Below are 24,574 nucleotides of genomic sequence, written 5' to 3'. Positions count from 1 at the left end.
TTTATTTCCTGAAAGTTACAGTTTAAAGACTTTGTTTATGCATTTCCTTTGATACAGACATACAGTGAGGAAGGGGAAGGGGAAGAAGAGTATATAGCGAAAAAGTAAGAATATGTAAAGTGAAAGACCTGCTGGCAGTTCCCAACCTTTAATCCAGAAATTCCCTATGGTTTTTAGAGTTAGCATAAAGGAATGAATGACTTTATTTTATTTTTTCAGCAGTGCTCACAGACCTTTAATCTATAACTGCCTGGCCACACTCCATCACTGCCCCAGGATAGTAGGGAGGGATAAAGATGTATGGTCAGGTAGGCTGTGCCAGCTCTGAATCCAAGAGGGAAGGGCTAGGTCAGGTTAGGGCCCAGGCAGGGAACTTCCAGCCCCAGGCGATGAGTTTGTTGCTGGCCTGGGCAAGCACAGTGATGGACACCTGGCCTTGCTGTCAGATGAAGTTAGCCACATAAGCTAGTTCTTCTGGGATTATATAGATGAACTTGCCCCAGTCATCAATCACGCCTGTCAGAGTACCCTCAACCAGCAGGTCCTGGATGCGGTTTATTGTGTCCTGAGTCCATAGGCCCACCTGGGAAGCCAGGTCTTCCAAGAGTACAACTTTAGACTGCTTAACGTAGTTGATAAACTCTGTCAGGAAGCTGTGGGACTGTTCTTCAGTCATGGTCTCACCCACACCCTCTTCCTCCACCACAAAGGCCTCCTTCAGTTTCAGGTACTCTTCATGTTCCCACTGAGCCTGCTCCTCCTGGGCCTTCCTCTCCTCCTCCTCCTGTTTTCCCTCTAGGTGAAGCCTCTCCTTCTTCCATTCTGCCTCATGTTGGGACTCAAGGCATTTCTTTTCCTCATGCTCAGCTTCCTTTGCCTCGCACTGGGCTTTCTGTGCTTGTTTCTCCTCTAACTACCAAAGTTTCTTGGCTCCAATTTTCCCTGACAGGTGATTTTCAACTGGCTTCTTGATGTCTTCTTTCTCTTGGACTGAGATGACTGCCTCTGCCTCATTCCCATCCATCTCCGACCAGGCCACCTGCTGGGCTCAACGCTGAGCCTGTAGGCGGCTGCCCAGATCTCTGCCTGGGGGCCTACCCACAGCTCTCGGTCCTTGGATTCCAGTAAAATTGAGGCTAGGCCACTCGGCCTCCTAATACTGGCCCTTCTTCATTGTGCAGTGGCTCTTGACCACCTGTCGCCTGGCCCTGTGTGCAAGTCAAGAAGAAGATAAGGCCATCAAGCAGAGTGCTGCCACCAGGTACATCACTGAGAGGTGGAGGAAAGGGGAACCATAATATTGACTTCCAAGCAGGACTGGCACATCAACCCAAGGCTGTAGTCTCCCAAGTGCCGCCCACACCCATGTGGGTATGCAGGGAAGCCACTTAAAGACTGTTTCTCCTGTTTTCCCTTCACAGGTGTGGGAAATAGGTTGTTAGCACTCCCAGCAGAAATTTTCCTTTGTTCTGCATGTTTTCTCCTGGCCTGGCTGTAGGGCTGATCAGCATCTTGCAGTCTCTGAATGTGGATTGATTTAACACTTTAGTTCTCTTGCCTCCTCCCTGTATTAAATTGATTCTTTCATCTTTATGAAAGTTTCCTCTTTGTCATTGGTAATATCTTATGTTCTATGATCTACTTTTTCTAATATTAATATAACTCCGGTTTTATTTTGATTTTTGTTTTCATAGAATATCTTTTAAAATCCTTTTATTATTAACTTTTATGTGTCTTTACATTTAAAGTGGATTTCTTATAGGCAGCATATAGTAAGTATATGCTTTTTTTATCCAATCTGACAATCTGTGCCTTTTAATTTAAATATTTAGACAATTTATATTCAATATAATTTTTGATCAGGTGGGTTTTAAATTACCCTTTTAAAATTCCTATTTCTCCTCACTTGTCCCCTTTTATCTTTTCTCCTGCATTTACACGAATTGCATATTTTTATGATTATACTTTATCTCCTCCATTACCTTAAGAACTTTACTTTTTTTTATATTAGTTTAGTGTTTGTTTTGGATTTTTACAATATGCATCTTTAACTTATCACAATCTTTTTTCAAATAATATAATGCTTCACATATAATACAAGTACTTCATCCAGTGTATTTCAGATTCTTTATGCTATTGTGGTCATACATTTTGTTTCTGTTTATGTTATAAACTCTAAAATACATCATTATTATATTTGAATTAAATACTCAATTATTTTTAAAAGAATTTTAAAGAATAATAATAATAATATATCAGGTAAATTTTTGATTTTATCTATACCATTTTCAGCTCACTTCATTTCTTTGTGCAAAGCCAAATATCCTTATGGTATCATTTTCCTTCTGCCTAAAAAACTCTTTTAACACTTTTTTAGTGTAAGTTTGTTGGTGATGAGTTCTTTCAATGTTTGCTTTCAGAAAATGTCTTTATTTTGCCTTTTTTTGGAAAAACAATGACATTAAACTGTAAATAAATTTAGGAAAAGAGACATCATTAAAGTATTCTTTTTTTCTTACATAGAAACTCAGTATATATATTTATTCTAATACTATTTATTTTTGTAAGTTTTTAAAAATATGTACTTCAAAATTTTCTTGTCAAGTTTATTCTTATCTTTTTTTTATGTTTATGCTATGCTGCGAATGCAGTTATTCCTTAAATTATCTTTTAACTGGTTGTTGGCTTTAAGAAATCTACATTTTTAACATTTGTTTATCATGTGGCCACTTTTCTCAAGGACATGAGTGAGTCTGAGAATTGTATAAGTCTGATGTAGGTTGATGAAAATAGGAGAATTGACTCTCTTCATGAAACAAATCTACCGGAGGGCAGGATGGCAACTTCCATTTCTGGTTGGTGCATATCTTCGACCTCTGAATCAGAGGCAAGCAATAGCACTAACCATAAGTCTCCCTATTGACTGGGTAGGACTGCACTTTGTGAATTAAAAAGACTGTATGCAAGTGTCCCCCAAATAGTTCTTTATCTAGTTCTACAAACCATTTTTTTACAAGATTTATATCAGAGTTTGCTATTTTCTTGCTTGAAAGACTTGGCTTTCCAAGTTGTGAATTTTTTTTTTCCTTTTTTTCAGTCTTCATGGGTATTTCAATGAAAATTAAGTAAGGCTAATTTAGAGGCTCTTAGTTAGATAACATTTTAAATAGGAAGTCTCAAAATACCTCATTAGAGCATCATTGAATCAAGGAGTAAAGTTTCAAAGAGAAAGAGAACACTATTTTTAGGAATTCCATTCAATTGACAGTAGAGTTTCTAATTCAAGTTAGTCTTTTTTTTTTTTTTTTTTTTTTTAGGTGCTATGCATTTCACTGTGCTAAACACATATTTTGTTTCTCTTGTTGAGTTCTTAGCTTTCCATAAGAATAAAAAAAACTTTCTGGCTTACCTCTTCAATAGCATTTCCCTGACCACTCAATCTAAAGAACTTTCATCTTTTATCACTCTACTTGTTGTTTTCATTATTGCATTAATTCATGTCCAACCTTATCTTGTACACTAATTCGTCTACTTACATTTATCATATCTCCTTTCACTAGAATGTATGCTCCATGAGAGCCAGACTTTGTCTATTTTATTCACTTTTGTATTGTTAGTGCCTAAAATAGTATTGGGCATATAGTGGATATTCAATAAATGGTTTTTGAGTGAATAAACATATTATAAATTAATATAAATGTCATATATCCCATTAAAATACAGAGAAAACAACATTAATTTTGCCAGGAATATCAGGATGGAGAGAATATACTGAAAGACTTTGGAGGAAATGCATCTGAGCTGGACCCTGGAGAGTAATGGTAATTTATATGGTGAGAAAGAGTGGGAATGGTTAGATTGGGTTTCCAAGAAGATGAGCCGAAGGCAAGGATTGATGTACATGTGATTTATTAAAGGAGTATTCCTCAGGGAAAATCTATAAGGGAGTGAGAGAAACAGAATTAGGAAGGGAAAGTAGCTCATTAGGTATGTGGTCTTTCTTAAGTAAAGTCTATCCTTGACTCATTCATGGGGAACTCTATAGGGAAGGTCTCCAGACATTTCTTGATGGACAAAGCAGGATCTGGAGAAGGCTCAGGTGTAAACCATTAGTTTCAGGCCCAGCAGCAACACCAGCTGGTAAAGGAAATCTGAGTAGAGTACCAGATATGTATACTGCAATAATGTTAGTTAAAGAACAACAGCAGGTGTGTTAGAAAAGAGGGAGTAGTCAAATATAATAATACTTGACTTTAAAAGGCAGTCTGAGATAACTAAAAATTAAAAATATGTAACTAGTCCTAATAAAAGTTAATTTATCTTTCTCTAAAATACTGCAACAATATGTGGCAACCCAAATTCAACAGTGCATGCACTAACTAAATCAATACAATACAATACAATACAATACAATATAATGACATTTTATATTTAACGTAGCTGTTTTTTTTTTTTAAATCAATCATTTGTTTAGAATTCTAGGTGTCATGGATAGCCCAAGAGTTTCACTCCCCTGGCTTCTATTTTAATTGAATGATTTTCAAAAGCTGCTGTTCCAGAAGGCAGAAATCTTTTGAGAATCACCGAATACATCTCTAATCATAACGAATGCTACTCTCTTATGAGTTATAATGAATCGCTTAAAAATTACAATTGGAAATTTCCATAAGTTAATTTTTATTTAAAATGTTTCTCATAACTTCAAATCTAAAGAAATTTAATTTGGAGATTTAAAAATTATACCAAAAAGACCTAAAATTCATAATATTAATGAATAAAAAAAGATTTGGGAAATTGCTTTGGGCTACTTATTTGGATAGGTTGAGCCAAAAGGTAAGTATTGATATGAATTGAGAAGATAGAAACAAAATTTTGTTCATTTTTTCTTAAGAGGAAATGAATGTCCCTGAACCAGGGCCCCTACAAAGAAAATGCCAACCTTATGGTTCTAGCAGATTTCAGAGAAAAGATAAATTATTATTGTGTCATCATTGAAAGATGCTATCTCGTTAGACTGAATGAGGGAAGATAGTTTCACAGTCAAGAAATAGTTATCTCTCAAGATTTTTTTTCATTTAAATTCTTTCTACAAGATGTTCTTATCTTCTGTGGGCCTAATATCTACACTGTTTTTATTTCAAAGGAATTTAATATTGAAACACTGGAGATAAAAAGTTGTGAAGTCCTAACTAAACTTCCAAATCTAAATCTGTCTGGGTTTTGGTTTTGCAGAAGTAAAACAGAGTATAAAACCTATCCAGGAGGGCCAGACACAGCAGCCATTACCATCTAAAAAATGACTCAAGTATTTAGATTTCTTTGTTTATGTGTGTATTTCTTTCTCTCCGCCTGCCACCCTTTACCTTCTTGGTTATTTGTATATTTTTCTTATATTAAATGTTATATTATTAACTTCTTCCATTTAAGTAAAAATTCTTAAGTATTACTTATATTGACATATAAATACTAATCAAGTGCAGTATGATAATTAAGTACCTAGACATTGGATTCAAACTGTTCAATTCACAGCTTCACCATTCATTAGCTACATGACGTTGGGGAAGTTATTTATGCCCCCACCTCCTTTCTGGCTCCATAAAATGAAGTAAATAATAGAACCAGTTGTGTGTGTGTGTGTGTGTGTGTGTGTAAATGAATTAACATTTACAAAGTGCAGTAAGGGAATTTCCTGTACTAGCATTGTAATTGACCCATTCCTGACTCTTGGAATCTTATAATTTTCTTTGCATTGATTATTTCAGTTATACTAGAGGGTATGGCATCATTAAATGTGTCAGACCTTAAGTAGGTGCTCAATAAATATTTGGTAAAGAAACGAACCCACATAAAAAATAACTAACCTGTTATTTATCTTGGGAAGCTATGAAAGCTAAGTAAGATCACATCTATCTAACTATAGAATTATTCATTCACAAATATTTTTATATCATTTTCACATGATTTCACAATCATAGTCATCACAATTCCTTGACAGTTATTGATTGAGAAGGAAATAATTAGAAGCAAGTCTGTAATCCATTTTTTTGCTTTCTGTGAGAGAGAGTATGTTGATACCCAAAGAGAAGGAAGGTAGGGAGGGAGGGAGAGTGAAAGGTAGGAAAGGAGAGGGAGAGAGGGAGAAAGATAGAGAGAAGGGGGAAGAGAGAGAGAGAATGTAGGGGGAAAGGGTAGGAGAGAGAGAGAGAACATTTTTCTCTTTGCAAACTGCCCCATGACTCCTAGTATCCTTGCCCTATACCTTTTTACACTTACTCTTATCTAGACCTCAGTCAGCTTGAAGAGGCCAGTACATTGACTTTTGCTTTACCAATGGATCTGGACCGTGTCCTCGAGAGAATACTTAACATTCTGTTCACTTTATTCACCCAGATAACACCTTAAAGCAAATTTCACATTTATATGTTGAGGTATTAGTTTTCACAGAATCAAAACTATTGAAGTTGAAGTAAGAAGTGTCTGATTAAATGGGAGACATATGGGGTTATACAGCAGAAGGACTTCTGAGCTCTATTCATATCAAAAACAAAATTGCTATCTTTTGCTACAACAATCGTGGCTTATTGTTCTAGGCTGAGAAGGCTGCGAGTTTGTGGCTTGGCACATTCTACAACAAACATTAAGAAAATGTATTCTATTTCTTTCTTTCTTGAACATGCAAGTGTGTGAAGTTTTGAATGTGTTTGTGTGTTTGTGTATGCTATGGGCTTGCACTCATAGTCATGTGTACATTGACTGCTGTGCTTTGAGTTAACTCTTTTTCTTATTGGGATGATAAGATGTGAGATTTCAACCTGAGCATTAAAGAAACATGACGTAGATCATTTACTGACTTTGAAGAAAAAAAATGCAATGCACAAGAGTTCTACATTGGGCCTTGTGGTCAAATCACTCATTAATGTAAAAGGTTATTTTCTTTTTCATTATTTCCTACACATTTCTATTTCTTCTGGAAACCTGGCAAGTTGGAGAGCTGGCTGGGTCAGGGCAGAATTTAAATATTCTTACATCTCTGTATAAAACACCATCATATAATACTTTAATGGCATTTTACTCCAACTCTTCTAGCAAAATTAACTTCTTAGAATTCTTTGAACATGGGCTTAGGGATGTTTTCTTGCCTCTTCTTTTCTCTTAAGGTAGCCCTGAAGTTCTATTTATATTATGAGCATTCCCTTAAGCTACTGATCTTGTCCAAATAAATTGTTACACAGAGTTATAGCAATGAATTTAAAGACAACAGGAAAGCACTGTCAAAAAAAAGTAAACAGCCTGGACAGGACAGTAGAGAAAAGGTTGCAACATATGGCATAACTATAGTGACTTATTTCTTCCAAAAAAAAAAAAAAAAAAAAAAAGTCGTCCAAAGTCAGAGTGTAAAGTTAACATTAAACCTTTGCAAGTGGTTAATATTTTAATTTTCCTCTACAACCTGAAGCTTGAAAAACAGAAATGTCAAGACTGACATTTTTTTCTGAATTACGATCAGGCAGGGATATACTTTTGTTACATTAGTAGAAAAAAAAAAATCCAAGTATGGCTTTGGAATGATTTAAAACCAGATCAAGGAGAGAGTCCCCAGTGCATTTCACTAATAGCGATACAGCAGATTTTTTCATAAATCTCCTATGCTTCTGTTTGGCTTCTGTAGACAGACTAAATCTCCAGGATTTCATCTCAATGAAGGTTTAATTTGTCTCATTTCCACCTCTCAAAGAGAATTTCTGATGATTGTCTCAATTTTTTAAAACCTCTATTTTAGAATGATAGACCATATTTTCATTGACACTTACTGCTAAAAGAAACAGTGGGGAATTTTTAGTTGCCTATAATGTAAATTCAGCTTTAGAGATCTCTGAGGGTTGATGTCAAATACTGAAGGAGAAAACTCAGTAACTAAGGTTTGAAGGTAAAAGGAATCTTCAAAATTTGATGAGCATGTATACATAAGCAATGAAGAATTTGAACATAAAAAATAGAAAAGAAAGAGTTTAATCTAGTACATCTAAGAATGTTTCCACTGGGCAGCAGAAGTAAAAGGATGATCTTCACTGTCCTGCAGCCTGTGGGTTATTGTAGTTAATGAGAACTGTGAATAACAGAAGAATATCACTTTATAAACTGGAGCAGAACTGATTTTTATTTGAGTTCTTTCCTAGAAAGCCCTGGGATTTGGAGGTGAATTCCTACTGGTTACTATAAAAGCAATTTGCATAGTCATTGAAGAACTCTCTAAGGGGCAACTAAAATAAAATTAACACACTTCAGGTGAAAACATATAGGAGGATAACTATATAGTAACGTGGTGTGCGGTGCTTATTCAATTATCTACACAGAATTTAATTACGAGCTTTTTCTGAGGTGGAATTCAAACATATTAAAAAATATTTCTAAAATAACTTAAAAGTGACATTATTTTTCTTCATTAGCCAATCTATTTCACTTTCACTATAATTATCCATTACCATCTTTAGGCATTCAATGTTTATAAGCAAGTCTTTGACACACAGTGCCTTTGGTACTTAATCCCATACTACATCCATGAATAAAATGTGGTCGGCTATATGGTCTCTATTTTACACCTATGATTCAAACACTCATATAAGAACCAAAAAGGACAAAAAAAATCAATAGTAATCTGATTTTGAAAAAAAATCTGAATAGTTGATTTAGTCTATAAGCTTGAAATTCACTTTTATCTGGGCATAAGAGTAAATGCCTGGTAACCAGAATCTTTCTGAGATCACTTAAATGTGGATATGTTTTAATTAATGATAGATTTCATGGTACATGGAAATGCATGATTTCATAAGTTCTTAATGTCTCTTGTTATAATAATTGCCCGGACTTAAGAAAGCACCTGGAGTTTAGTCAAGATCTCATTATATGCACTTCTCTAAAACCTCATTGCCTCCTTCCTTGTCTATTGATGTATTTGAAAGAAATCTAGTCTGAAAATTCAGGCAATTTCAACCACATTAATTTTGGGGAGCTTTTGTTTATTCAAAATTAGGATCTAGAATAGGGAACTGAAAATTGATGAAATGAAAGGGCTAACATTTATTCTCATCTACTTCTCTGTATTTTTTTTACATGAAAATATTTATTCATGCTATTATGAGCACACCGAAGCCTATCATAATGATACCTAATGGTATATTCAGATTAGAAAAAAATGAGAAAAATAATCTTGATAGATTAGAAGTTTAACTCTTAATATTTAATGTATTTCTTTGTATATAACCATGCAATTGACCTTATTGTAGTAATATGATAGGTTTGACTTTGAAATTATTTTATGCTTGGAATTTATTGGACAATGACTTGATTTTTTGCCTCATGAATTTGAAGATCAATTTATATTTTCTCCTTGCCTCATGGATTTGAAAATCAGTTACTCTTTCCAGCCTTTTGTGATATAGCTTAACACCTGCCCTCAAACGAAACTAACTCACTTCAACGCAATCAGCCTTTCTGGTCTTCACCTCACCCACCTGTCAACTCCAAATAACTAATATAATGATGTAATTCATATAATTTTATTTCCATTTGATATAGCAACCTCTAAAAGTAAAATCTTTATTTTCCATATTGATATACAATCATTTTAAAATAGTCCTTGTCTAGGAGACGATGGTTGAAAAAATAAGGCTATTATATAAAATACAGTGGTTCTGTTCAGTTGTTAAGTCAGATGTAAAATGAAAGTAGTTTTTCCCCCAAATTTGATTAAACTCATCTGCAGGAAAGTCTTCCAAAGACCATATGGATGATATAGCAATGACAGTAAACCCAGCTTCTTATTAGTAAGTATTAGCTTGAAGAAAACAATATAAATGTACATGATCTGTATCACTATCTATCAGCCACTACTTTTATGAAAGGATAAAATAGTCACACTATTCAATCCAGAAACAACTAAGTGAGGAAAAAAATAGAATATATAGTTCTTGTTTATAGAGTTTTAGAAATACTAGACTTCTAAAGAAATCCTAAGGTTAAGGAACATTATGTTCAAATGAAAGTTATCTCTGAATGTGGTTCCTGAAGGAAAAGTGACAGCCAAATCTTTGTAAATAACCATAAAATGACTTTTTCTAGGCAGTTTTGCTTTTATACATACACAAATACATATAGGAAGCATACTCCTGACTTACTCTTCTGTTTTGTTAAGTCTTAGATTTGCACGAAGTGCGTGGTCAGTGTTCTGAATGTCTATTGACAGTTACTCTTAAAAAAAGGAATGTCATTCAGCACACTGAATTCTCACGCTGTATTAGCATTGTCATGTTATATTTCCTTCCCACTGTAACAGGATGATATTTAAGTTTCTTCTTTTCTGCACTCATATACTCACATGCTGTATTTGAAAGTTCCCTTGTGTGTCGAAAGTTGCAACTGTCTAAAAAAATATAAGGAAGCTGTGACTACAGTTAAAATATGGCCTTAAGAATTATGTCTGATCCTGTTAAATTTTATTTTATGAGTATCGGTTCTAAATTTTATATAAATTCTTTACACAATATATAATAATCTAGATTCTTTTGCTCAACATGTTTTTAAGATTCAATTATGTTGTTGCCTATATCCATGGTTAGTTCATTTTTATTATTTGTTTATTAATGCTATTATTATTTATTAATTAATTCATGCATATTCATTAATTCCATTATATAAATTTACTCCAACTTGCTTATCCATTAACCTGTTGATGGACATCCATTTGGTTGCTTCCAATTCTTGATGTTTAGGAATAACATTGCTGTGAGCATTCTTCTTTAAGTCTGTTTGTGGACATAGATTTTCATTTCTCTTGGGTGAATGCCGAGGGTTGACATTGATGAGTCATATGAGAAGCAGTTATTTACTCAGAAGTGGTTGTACACTTTTGCATTTCCATTAGTGATGTATTAGGGTTTCAGTTACTTTGCATCCTTATTAGCACTTGGAGCTGTCATTCTTTCTAAATTGAGAAATTCTGTTAGGGTTACAAGGGTATCTAATTAGGCTTTTATTTGTTTTTGTAAAGTTTAGTTGAATTTTTTTTACACTGGGCTGTTTTCTTAATTATTTAGTTACTTCCATATCCTAGTTTCAAGTCCTTGTCAGAGATGTATGCTGGAATGCTCTTGAGAATCTATAGCATGCCTTTTTATGCCCCTCAATGATATTTTTTGAAAAGTAGATTTTTAACTTTGCTAAAGTCTCATTTTATCTTTTACATTTCTCACTTTCTTTTAAAAAATATAACCTTAAAGCAGCATAATTCCATTTGCCCAACCTTCCTCTCTGCATTATTTTTCACATGTTTTCCATCCACATATATAGTAATCACCACCTACCACTGTTCTTATTTTTTCTTAAACAGTTATTATAAAGAAGTTACAAGAAGAAATCATGATTTTTAATTGTTTCTGAAGCTTTTTTTCCTTCTAGAAGCAGGGTCTAATTTGGTATCATTTTCCTTCAGGCTGAAGAATATCTTTCGGCACTTTTTGTGATAGAGCTTTCTTGGCGACAGATTCCTTTAGCTTTCATTTATCTGAAAATGTCTTGATTTTAACATTATTTTCTCTAAATTTTTCAAAAGTTTCACATTTATGTGTCTATATAAGATGTTTTGTTTGTTTGCATTCCTTCTGCGTGGGCTTCATAAGTTTCTTGAACCAGTAAATTGATTTTTTAAAACAAATTTAGGACCATTGTGCTATCTTTTTTTTTTTTCTTTTTCTTTTTGTCTCATTCTTCTCCTTTAGGACATTTAATTGCACTTATATTTAATTCATTAAATATTTTCCTACAGGTTCCTGAGAGTCTGTTATTCTTGAATCCTATTCTGTCTCTTCCTCAGATCAGATAATTTCTATTTATCTGCTTTCTCTTTCACTGACACTTATTTTCTGACTGACATCTTCAAACTACTATCAAGTTAATTTAGAGAAAATTTCCTATTAATTGGGGAACTTTTTATAGTTTTTTAAAACTGATATTCCTAGTTTACTTATTTTAATATTTTGAATGTTTTCCTTTAGTTCTTTGAACTACATGCTTTTATTGGCTTTGTCTGCTAACTGCAACAGTATGTGATTTTGAGACTGATTTTTATTGAATGACTTCGTTTGTTGATGTGGTAGTTTCATGTTTAACTATTTAAGATACTGCCAAACTGCTCCAAAATTGCTCCATTTTAAATTTTCATCAATAGTGTATAAAATTCCAGTTCTTTCATGTCCTTTTCAACACTTTGTATGTTTTGCATTTTTATTTTTATCCTTTCTAATAGTTGTATAGTGATATCTCATTATGGTTTTAATTCATATTTCCCTAAAGAAAAATGGTATTTAGCAATTTTTTCAGGTATTTATTTGACACCTATGTATCTTCTTTGTCAAAGTAGCTGTTAAAGTCTTTTCCAGTTTTTAAAATTGAGTTGTTCATTTTCTATTGACTGTAGGGTTATAATAAGTCTTGAAAACAGGTAGTGTTATTTATACAACTGCATCCTTTTTCAAAGTTGTTTGGCTATTGTAGGCTTTTACATTACCATATGAATTTTACAATCAATTTAAATGGAATGTTAATTGAGATTGCTCTGAATGTTTATATCAATATAAAGATGAAATGACATCTTAATAATATTGAATCTTCTGATCCAGGAACATGATATATTTGATATCCCTTAGCAATTCTGTTATGTACAGACCTTTTGTATCTTTTGTTAAATTGATTTATAAGTAATTCATATTTTTTTCATTAATACTTTATTACAAGTTATGCTTTTATAGAAGTGCATATGGACCTAGGTGAAAGGTAATTCATATGTTCAATGTTTGTTTTTTTGCGTATTGTTTTTGTATACTGCAAGCTTGCTAAACTCAAACTCTTTAACTCATTGATCTAGTATTTTTTTGTCTTTTTTAAAATAGAATTCATCAGATTTTGTACAAATATGTCATGTGTGAATAAAGACAGTTTTACCTTTACTTTCTAATCTGGATGTCTTTCATTGTCTGTCTTTTCTTTTTTCTTTCTTCATTTTTTTCTTTTCTTTTCTTTTTTTTTTTTTGACTAGACTTCCATGATGTAAGTAGTAAATGAGGACACTTTTATTCTGTTCCTGATTTTAAAGGGAAATAAGTCATTCTTTTAGCATTAATTATAGTGGTAGCTGTAAGAGGTTTGTAGATGTCTTTTGCCTTTAAATATTTGTGGACTGTGTAATGATGATATCACATTTATTTCCGATTTGGTAATTTGTGCTTTTTATCTTGGTTTTCCTGATCAATCTGGCTAAAGATTTATCAGTTTTAACAAAGAAGCAGCTCTATGGCTTATTTTTTCATTTTTTGTTTTATAATTTATTAATTTCCACTAGTATTTTGATTATTTCCTTTTATTTACTTATTTCGAGTTTTATTTGCTCTCGTTCATTGTTTAAGGTGGCAACTGAGATCATTAATTTGGGAACTGTCTTCTTATATAGGTTTTAAGAAGTACCATAAATACTGCTGTAGCAATGAATTCCTGACATTTTAATGATGTATTATATAAATATCTTTCTGCTTTCACTGGACCAGAACTCCAAAGTTCCTCATACAACTTGAACTTTTGTATCTCTTTTGTGTTCTCAATCTCAGAGCAGCTGATCTCTATCTAGTAAGTCTTGATTAGTTTCACCCTTACCCCTTAGATTTCTGTCTCCATTCCCCACCTGCACATCTTTCTCACCAATAAATTTTCCCACAGATTATAGGTGCTTCAATTGGTTACATCTGTAATCATTTAACAACACTTGACTCCTTGGTTTCCATTTCACTATGCCATGTTCTGAAAATTGTTCCCAAAGTGCCAAGATGTACACAGGGCTCGCCTCTTGAGTTTTCCTTCTTTCAGGTACTGCTTGATTGCACTGCTCATTTTCCAATGCTAAAATGGAAATGCTAAAAAACATTTATCTTTTATATTGATGTACTTATGGGAGGACAGAGAGAGAGAGAGAGAGAGAGAGAGAGAGAGAGAGAGAGAGAGAGAGAGAGAGAGAGAGAGAGAGAGAGAGAAAGGGAGAACGAGAGAGGGAACAAAAACTGATATATTTATTTCAAGAATTATTATCCCAGACTATCCAATCACCCAGGTAATACTATCATTTTAGAATGCCTAAATGGCCTGATTCTGTGCCAAAGGGTAATTTTGCTGATTCATCAGATAAATGTTTATTATTAACTAATTTTATTTTATCATTTCATACTTAATTTTTCCTTGTGCTTAACTTTCCACATGTTATAACTGAAGCCTTTTGGAAGGTACAATATATCTTTACTGAGACAGGTTTGAACTGTACCTATGTAGTTTCAACTCAATATGGCACAGAAAAATTCTTTCCATCACCCTTTCTTATACTCTGTCTCCCATGTTTATTGAATGTGAAATCCCAGTGATTTTTTATATTTGAAAACTAATGTGGATTGTATGCGATTATTGAGCAAAACAAACACAAACAAACAAAAACTGCACTGTCTAGTTCCATTAATTAAGAAAAAAAAATGACATTACAGTTTCCATGAAAGAACAAATGAGATGGTAATGGTATTTACAGTTGAAAGAGAATGACAGTAGTATTCAATGGGAGTTGAGAAGCCTCTACTTTAGAGTAGTCAGGGTAACTGAATTGGGAATAGAAGTTGTAAAATGAAAAAAAAAAAAAAAGAATAGTTTTGAACAACTAAAAAACAAAGGTTGTGGCTTTGGATAGAAGATTACTAATGAAAACATAATCAATATTTCTTCAGGATCAATACTAGTTTAAACCAAGTACAAAGAACTCTGGAAAGAGGAGGTTTTACTAAACTTGACTCCTAAATGTAATAAAGATAGCCCATGAGTGGATAACAAAAATAACTGTTAGGGCCTCTCTGTTTCTAGTTTGAATATTATTATCATTTGTCTAAAGCAGAAGGAATTAAAAATAGCTTTGAGGTAAGAAAGGTATGGATTCAAATACTTGTTCTAGCACTTATAAGAAATGTTATGTTAGGAAAATGACCTTTGAGCTTCAGTGTCCTCTGTAAAATGGGTGTGATAGCATAAAGGGTATTGGTAGGAATTAAATAAGTTGATTTTTATGTTGTTGGCATAGTGTCTGCCATATAAAAAGTGTCAATTTGAAATAACTTATCATTTGTTACAATTAATGTAGCTATCATTATCATCAACATCAGTCAAGAAATCTATCCTGAGGATTCTTTGCATCTGTGATTATTTAAGAAGAAAAGGGGACATAATACCAGGGTAAGGTGCTTCTTAGATGAGAGATGCAGGAAAAGGCTTAAGCCCTTAGAAGTAGGAAATATGGGAAAGTAGACTAAGACACTTGCTGTGCCGACAGTAAGTATGAAACTTGGAGCATCATGTAGGGTTATAGCTGTAATAGAATATTATTACTGCATTCATATTTTAAAAAGCCAATTGTATTTTACTTAGTTTTTATATAGGTAAGTTAAAAAGTAATTGCTCCTTACTTTCTCTTACTTATGCCTATTTGGGTGGAAAAAATACTGAATGTGTCATGTGTAAAAAGACAATGGAAGAAGATTATCTTATATTTCAACTGTTAAAAACATTTACAGAAAACATATTAAGAAGTTAATCAATGTATTTGTAAAATTAAAATCAAATTGTAGGTGAATGAAAAGATGCAGCACTTTTGAAAAAAAGTTGGTGTTCTCTATAATGAGCCATATACTCCCTATGCCATGTGACTTAGTAAGATAATTCCTGGAAAGCTTTCCTGCAAAAATAATTTAATATATAGGGGAATACATATGCATTAATATTTTTATCTCAGTATTGTTATATCAAGCTTCTAATTTACATTAAATATTCCACAAGGAAGTTATTGATAAATTATTAAGCATTATTTAAAAATCCATTTATATCATTAAACTATGTAGTTCTATAGAAATAAAACTATTTTACATGTTAAATCCAACATGTTACATTTATAGCATGGTTATAATATAAAAGAAATAGAGAGTCATAAAATTGATAAATGCACTAATGTGTTAGCATGCTAATATTCTGCAATAGAAATATCAGAATCATTTTTTTCTTTTCTCTATGTTATCGTTTTATCTAAAATTTCTCGATAGTGGAATAATTCTCTCTTATGATACAAATATTCTCTTTTATGAAAACAAAAACTATTTAACTTTAAAATAAGGATTGATGATACCTTTTCAGGAATATTTATTTAACATACACATATGTAGCTTTAATGACATTATACATTTTCTGATGTAGATGAAAGTCAACATTCATGCAATTTAGATTCTAATCTGGTGCTTTTGTCTCCTAGACTCTTCTCTATAATACATGCCTTTGTAGCTGGACTTTTAGCTTTAGCACATCTCATGACAACAATAGTTATCATCTGTTTCAGTCTATCTATCTTCAAAGTGCTGAGAATATTCTTTCTTCTGTTGATTCAAAATCGATAGGTTATACTCATACTTTTTGAGGTATAATCCCTATTTTTACATGGCAATCTTCCAAATGCATAAATACACTAACAAAATGCAAAAAGAAATCAAAGCAGACAAAAAACCACTCTAATATTCATTTACCTGGCATTGAATTTTCTCAGTATTTTGGTCTCACTCTTCTTAATGCATTTGCAATTTATCTCTTTATCTTCCTATAGTTTATTGCTCAGATTTAAATACATTTCTGTAGTTTTTTTCTCACTAACTTAGAACCGAAAGAGATCATCGTCTTTCTTTCCATTAATAAAATTTAAAACCCAATTAGCTTCATTTGGCTTCATAGGAAAAACATTTTTAAAGGGGCATAGTTTAACACAGAGATACCTTTGAGTTAAGCTTGATCAAAACTGACTTTAATGAAAAATAAAATCAAAACCTTTTTCATGCTTTCCATCCTCTCAACTTTCAGAGAATCAATAAGACTACCAAAAACACCCCACAAAACATGCATTCCACTCAATAAGGTGTTAGTGAATCAATACAAGCAAAGAAAAATTATTTTATGAGAGCAGAAACTTCCACTCTATTAAATTTACTACTAAATCATATTGTGCACTACATTTTAAATATGTCTTGACAGAAAGGGAACTATAGCCAAAGATTTTCTTTGCTATGGTTTTATATAGTTCTTGTTGCTAAAAGTATGAAGATATTTAAAACACAGTTTTTTATTCCTTGACCAAAAGAAATATTATTTATTGATTGAGGCATATGAGGTTTATTCGACCTATTCCTTCTTTTCTTAAGATGCTCCCTTGAATTGTAGTTGACATAAATTGATTTAAATGAGTACTTCAAGAACTGGTTCTTTTCAATTCTCTTAAATTCTCATTGATAAGTTTTTCTTGGATGGAATCTCTAGAATGAATTTACAACACGCAGTGTTTAATTATCCTCAGTGCATATCAATAAGTTATTAGTGGACTATGATTACTAAAGTCCAGTTTTCCAGAATTTTATTTTAAATTAAGTCACTTTTATTTAGAATCAAGTCATCCTTGTAGTCTGAGTTCAATCATCTATTCTTTATAGAATGGTTTATCTACATCTAAATTTCTTAGCAAGGATGTCACATACTTTCCTGAAATTCTTATATATTGTACTCTCACCTGAGTTATTCAGCTATGCAAAAAGACCATTTGATGAGGAGTCTTGTGTCTTCTCACAGTTTATTGATAGACAGGCTATAGAACAGTGTTGACTGGCCAGAACAACTTTAAATTGTGGATTAAAACTGGATAACCACTGATGCTTGAATTCTAAATATACAGCTTTAAATACATAGTACGAAAGAAAATAAATGTGCTTGAAAAGACTTTATGGAAAGGAAATATATTATATTGAAGCAAGAAAAATATATTAGTCACCACTTGAAGCATTATGCAGTAGATAGATGCATTTTATATGCACAGATCAGAAACTACCTTGTCCTCTTGCAGTAGATTGCATTAACACACTCTGAAATAATACTTTTTACTCAGCTTGGTAACTATAATAGCATTTTAATGTTTCTTATGGCATTTTGCCCCAACATGCTACTTTGTTGCTCAATTTTTTATAATTCCATAAGGATGCAGTCCTTTAGGCAATGATGGATCTTTTGGCTAAGCACAAGTTTATTTATTTCTCAATTCATTCAGTATACGGACAAGGACATCTCTCCAGATAGAAATATTGGCATTTTAAAGAGATTCCAAAGTGTTAAAAAGCTAATTATGAAATGGAACACTTAGTACTTTCTTCTCTCTCTCTCTCTCTCTCTCTCTCTCTCATACACACACACATACACATACACACACACACACACAGCACATCATATTTCTTAGTATCATGAACCAAAATTATATGTTATTATTTTTAGTTTTGTTTATTTCTGTCTCTACAAATAGAATATAAAGGAAAACATTTTATTCGTTTAACGACTAAAGCCACAGTGTCCAGTACGGTGCCTGGATTATAGTAGGTACTTTGTTATTTTGTTGCTTTTGTTAAATAAACTAATTAATCTGTCATACTATACGAATACTTATTTATGTAATGAATAAATTATAAAATGTATAAATAATTGAATAACTGAATTAATAACTGTGATATCATGACTACTGTCTTCACTTTACAAACTTAGGGAGAAAGAACAGAGCTTACTTAAAATTTGAAACAGTCTTTAAAAAAAAAAACTGGCTCCATTGCCTCCAATTTTCACATTTTTTTGTAGTGATGATTGAACTGGGAACTTTTAAAATGCAATTGGTTTGTTGGCATTGATTTCTTAGCAGAGAATATGAAGCAGCAGCAGGAAATCAAAAGGGAAATATTGTTAAGAATTTAGAATTGATGATTACCAGATGAGAGGGGGTTTAGAGGCTGGGAGAAAAAGGTGAAGAGATTAAGAAGTACAAATTGGTAGTTACAAAATAATCATGAGGATGTAAAGTAAAGCATAGGGAATATAGTCAATAATATTGAAATAACTCTGTATGGTGCCAGATGGGTACTAGAATAATTGGGGGAATCTTCATAAATTATATAAATGTCTAACCACTATGCTGTACACCTGAAATTAACATAAAATAATATTGAATGTCAACTCTAATTAAAAAATAAAAATTAAAAAAAAAGAATTTAGAAATATAGTTTTAATGAAAATTGAGATGTCAAAGATAAAAATGGTGATTCTTTATATAAAAGAACTATTAGAATCTATTCACTAGCCTATCCAAGAGTTGAAATTTTGGATGTTTAATATGGATACATTTAATAAGATATACTTGGGTAATACTGAAAGTTTCTATCAGTTTCCCTGGTGGTCGTCCCTAGTTATAGACTCCTGTACTTAATCTCAAGTACCACTGGCTTTCTTCTAGTAAACTCAAAGTTTTCATCTGTTTTTTCTTTTAGGTTTCAGTCTGAAGCTACTGTTATATGCATATATAGATATATATTCATATATTTATATTATATATTTCTCTGAAACTCATTCTTTATCTCACGGAATCTCATGTTACCCTGCATAAATTTTTTTCTCTTAAAACCAAAATAACGTTCCCATGTTCCACTTCAGTTTTATTATTTCCTTTTCTAAGATGATTCGATGACACGTGTACTTAACAAACATGTATCAAGCACCTCCTGAGCACGATGGGTTCTCTAGATCGTTTAGACACAGCACTTTAACTAAACAGATAAAGATCCTTGTTCTCATGGAATTTATATTTCTGTAAGGAGTTATACTAGATATACTAAATAAACAAATAATGTGGTTTAGTAAATGCTGATAAGAGTTAATAAGAAAGAAAAAAGAATAGGCTATAAGAGATGAGTATGTAAAGTAAGTATCAGCAAAAATTTTAAATAGATTGTGAGACTGAGGATTATTAAAGAGATAAAATATGAGTGAGGATACAAACAAGGTGAAGATTTAGCCTTGCAGATATATGACCCATCAACTACAATATATGTAAGGTAATTTGGAGGAAGAAAGGACTGAGTAAGGAGAAAGTCATGATAGCTCAGTTTAAAGGCCAGGAGATAATGCATTATTCAGAAACATTTTGTATTTGATGTTTTTAGTGGTATAAACCTTGATATTCAACCAACACTTTGTAACTCTTTTTTAAAAAATTAGAAATGAAAGAAATTGTCTTTCCTGCATCTGATCACCCTTTCTATGTTTGAGGTATTCCTTCATCTTATGGGGTAATTTCTTACTCTAGAAACAGAAGAAGATGCCAGGTAAATATTTCCCTGGCCTTTCTTGCAGCTAAAGTCCATATGCATGATCAAAGCTCCACTAATGAGATTTATCTATCCAGATTCTAAAATACAAACTTGTAAGTGAAGAAGAAAGAATGATAAAAACACTTGTTTTTTGAGAGGTAATCAGAATGGCCCTTACATGAGTTTTAGAGGCAGGACTGAATATAATTAATGATAGTGAAGCATCAGTATCTGCGGCTAATGGTGCTTTCATGAGATCATTTCTGTGTCACACTAGTAGAGTTGCTCCTGGCTGTTTACTTCCAAGCCAAGCTCTGTGGCCCTTCCCAGAATTTTGTGTTTAATCAAATATTCTTTAGTAAAATGTATTTCCTGCTTAATTTTAATTGAGGCAGGGTTAGTTACTATTGTTTCCCAAAACACATACATACACACACACACACACACACACACACACACACACACACACTGATAGGAACAAAGGGCAGATATAAATATCATATACAAATGTACATAATAATTAAAGTCAAAGGATAAAAAGTACAAATTAAAGAGTTAAGTAATAGAAGATAAAAAAAAATTCGAGAAAGAATATTCAGTGAGGTACTTGGAAGAAGAAAATCTGAGCAGAAGCAGTCAATATGAAAGAAAAAACAATAAATGCATTATAAATGGAGATAAGATTTAAAAGTTTTTCAAGGAAGAAACAAATTATATAGAGAACATTGGGAATTTCAAGGGCACTTTTTGAGTAGAGACAATTTAGTGACATTCTCCCAAACTCATATCCACCTAAATTGTGAAAGTACCATGAGGTGATCTGATTATCCAGCTAGTGTTCTTTCTACCAAACCAACCATACTCACAGTCAACATCACAATCAACATATGATTTAGTGTTTTAATGCTTCATACATATGAATACAAATTAGCTATGCCTGCTAGGTTACCATTTCCAGGAGAGCATGTAATATTCTTTATATTTTCCTATGTCTTAGTCTCATACTTCACAAGTGAGTTCTCCAAATTTTTTAGGGGTTCTCTTTCTATACGTTTGCTTGTATCTCTTGTCTCATCTACTTTTGCTTCTCTTGCCTACCTCTCAACACATGCAATTTTCGTATTGTGTTTCAGAGCTGAGTGGAATCCCAGTCATTCAATATTAGCCTTTGTCTATTGAACTGGATATCTGGTCTGTGCTTTGTTTGGTATATCTGTGCATATTCTCAAGAACCAAGGGGAGAATGGGACAAGAGAAATCATCTAAGATTTCATTGAGGTCTGTAAGTGGAGCAGTTTCTTTAGCAATCTTAGCAAAAAACTTTGGGCTTCCAGTGATTCAATTGTTAAAAGACTTGTTATAAAGAAATATTGAGAATAGCTTTGAATTTTTCCACTTATCCCCTGCATCTCAATGAGGTGCTTGATCCACTTTGAATACTGAACACCAGCTGCTGGTACTAAAATTTAGTACAATTGAAATCCCTGCTTGGGGAAATAAAATAAGCTCACTCCTGACTCCTACATGAACACACTACTGATATTCAGAAACCTATTTTGATTTTAAATCAAGGATAACAAAAGTTTTTTTTCATGTTGCCATTCATCATCTCAACTGAATCTGAGTCTTGGCAGAAGCTCCAGAAACAAAAATCAAGAAGTTTGTCTTTGCCATCTGTGAATCAGAGTCCTCTACTTATTGTCACCTTAATTATTTTGGGAGCGATTATAAATAATGAAAAATCTTGAGTAATAAAAGTAAAAGATATAGTCACAAAATCTCAGTTTTAAATATTTCAAGAAAGAATATGACTTGCAATCTTTTTCATTGGCCATCTCCTATCTGCAGATTGGTTGGATTAAATAATACCTTTAGAATTTAAATGTAAAACATTATATTTTTCTATTAGGGTAACTGCCTTAAACTCTACACTTTAGCGTGGCCACATGCCATGGAAATACTAAAAATACATGAAAGAACATATAGATAGATAGCAATACAATTATTCTCATCAAGTCCAGAAATTGAACAGGTCAGATGAAATACTTGGAGTTTCATTGTCTTTCCTAATTAACATTTAATTATAATTAATATAATAAGGATAAAAAAGACAATTATTTCCATCAAATTCACATCCCAGAAGCAACAAATGCAACTCTGATCTGTCTATTAGAAAAGTAGGGTATTATATTCAGCAAACTAACAGATTATATGATAATTCTGGATAATATCCATCATTTCTTTCTGACATTGTGAGACTGTTTCTATCAAAACATTCTGATTCAAATTAATTATATGAAATTACATTGGTGTTACATGGCAGAAACTTTAGTATTTCATTTTATACCATTTTTTTAAATGGAGAGAGAAAATCTGGTAATAACATATATTCTGCTTCTACTGTTACACATTTTGTAATAACTTGGCTTCATGATCAGCTTTGCCAATTAAGTTATCTATGATTGAAAACACTAAGGTTCTCAAATAAAAGATCACAAAATGTACTTGTGATGCAGAACAGGGCAAATTCCCCTGAACGGCCCTGCACCAAGAGAGAGAATTCTTGACTTCATGCAGAAAAGAATTCAAGTGCACCCCGGAGTTAAAGTCTAAAGGAAAGTTTATTAAGAAGGGATAATGTTCCATAGACAGAATGTGGTCTCCTCTCAAAGAAAAAGAGTGAGAGCCTGAGAGAGGCTCAGAGGGACTGAGAGAGACAGAGACAATGAGAGGGACCCCTAATGTTCAGGAAATTCAGTTTATATGTCATTCTTAGTTTCTACGAATTACAGTTTAAAGACTTTGTTTACCTATTTTCCTTTGATTATATGAGAATACAGTATGAAAATGAGGGGCTGTAGGATGAAAGGAATGGGTCTATAGCAAGAAAACCTGTTGGCAATTCCTAACCTTGTATCTTTGGATTCCTCATGTTTTTTGGCCAATGGAAATGAATATAAGGTACAACTTAAAGACTCTGTTTTCCCTTCACTTTATGGGTTTGTTAGCAATCCCAGCAGGAATCTTTCTTTGTTTTATAGGTTTTCTCCTGGTCTGGCTGTAGGGCTGATCAGCACATTGTAGTCTCTGAATATAGCTTGATTTAACATTTAGTTCTCATGCCTCCTCCCTACATTACTTTCACAGAAAATAGTACATATCTAATTATAGCTAAGGAAACAAAAAACTATCAACAATATTTAACAAATCAAATGCATTAGAAAATAGAATCCTAGCATGATATTTTAAAAAAATAATATGTATCCCACATGTAGTCACACATAATGGTGTTAGGTAGCTAGTCAGACATGATGTACAGGGGGAACAAAGGAATACGGGCCCAGCCCAGAGACCACCCAAAGAACACCCTATTGGTAAGTAGAGAATTCCTCCTACATCCCCAGAGACAAAGGAAAGGCGAGTTATAGTCTTAGTTGGCCTAATTTGGCTACACACGCCTGCTACCTTAATTTGCTTACAATTTAAGCTTCATCATAATACTGTTTATGCCTGGAAGTTTATGAATCTAATTGTAATAGACTGAATTCTGGGTAAGCGCATGCACACTAGGCAGAGTTACATAGCAGCCAGGTGTCAATCAAGATGATCTTACTTGCCAATTACCTAAGAACACACTGGTAATCACCCATCATGGCCCCAAATATAATGCAGACCTCTCCCTCTCCCTTTCCTGGCTGTTCTCCATCTTTCCTGGCTGTAACCTGTACTCCTATCCCTCAAGTGGTACATAACCTTGTTTCCACAGGTCAGCCAGTTTTAGGCTTGACCCATCTTCTACCTCATAATGTGCTTTTAATAAACAAATAATTCTCATATTCACTGAGTTGAAATTCATTTCTTCAGCAGTGAAAAGGACCTAGAGGTGTGTGAGTGTTACAGGAACTAAGATCACTTGTAGCATAACAATGGTGTATATTTTTCGGCCTCTAAAAAGAGCATGTACTAAAAAGAAAAAGAAAAATTTCTGGCTTTATTAGATATAATTTTAAAATCTGATGCTAGAATGGACAAATATGCATGAAGTATAAAAATAATTTAGTTACAGAAATGATTCCTATGTGGGATAAAGAGTGTAACCTGATATTATTGATTAAATGTGTAATAAATTTAGAGAATAAGTAACAGTTATGATAAAATAACTAATTAGGCAAGTCATGACTTTTGGAATGGTAGCATTAATGTAGGGAGGAGGCAAGAGAATTAAAATGTTAATAAAGCCACAATCAGAGACTGCAATATGCTGATCAGCCCAGCCACCAGGCCAGGAGGACACCTTC

At 32.8% G+C, this 24,574-nt stretch overlaps 1 pseudogene; it reads right to left on the bottom strand.

The window, feature by feature from the left end:
• Window positions 1-349: 349 nt before the first annotated feature.
• Window positions 350-24,574, bottom strand: part of LOC120599681 (DDRGK domain-containing protein 1-like) — a 36,717-nt pseudogene continuing 12,492 nt past the window's right edge.

This window comes from Pteropus medius, unplaced genomic scaffold (genome assembly GCF_902729225.1).
Source record: "Pteropus medius unplaced genomic scaffold, Ma_sr-lr_union100, whole genome shotgun sequence".
In the NCBI taxonomy this organism is placed as follows: Eukaryota; Metazoa; Chordata; class Mammalia; order Chiroptera; family Pteropodidae; genus Pteropus; species Pteropus medius.
This window is presented reverse-complemented; position numbering and strand designations above follow the sequence as displayed.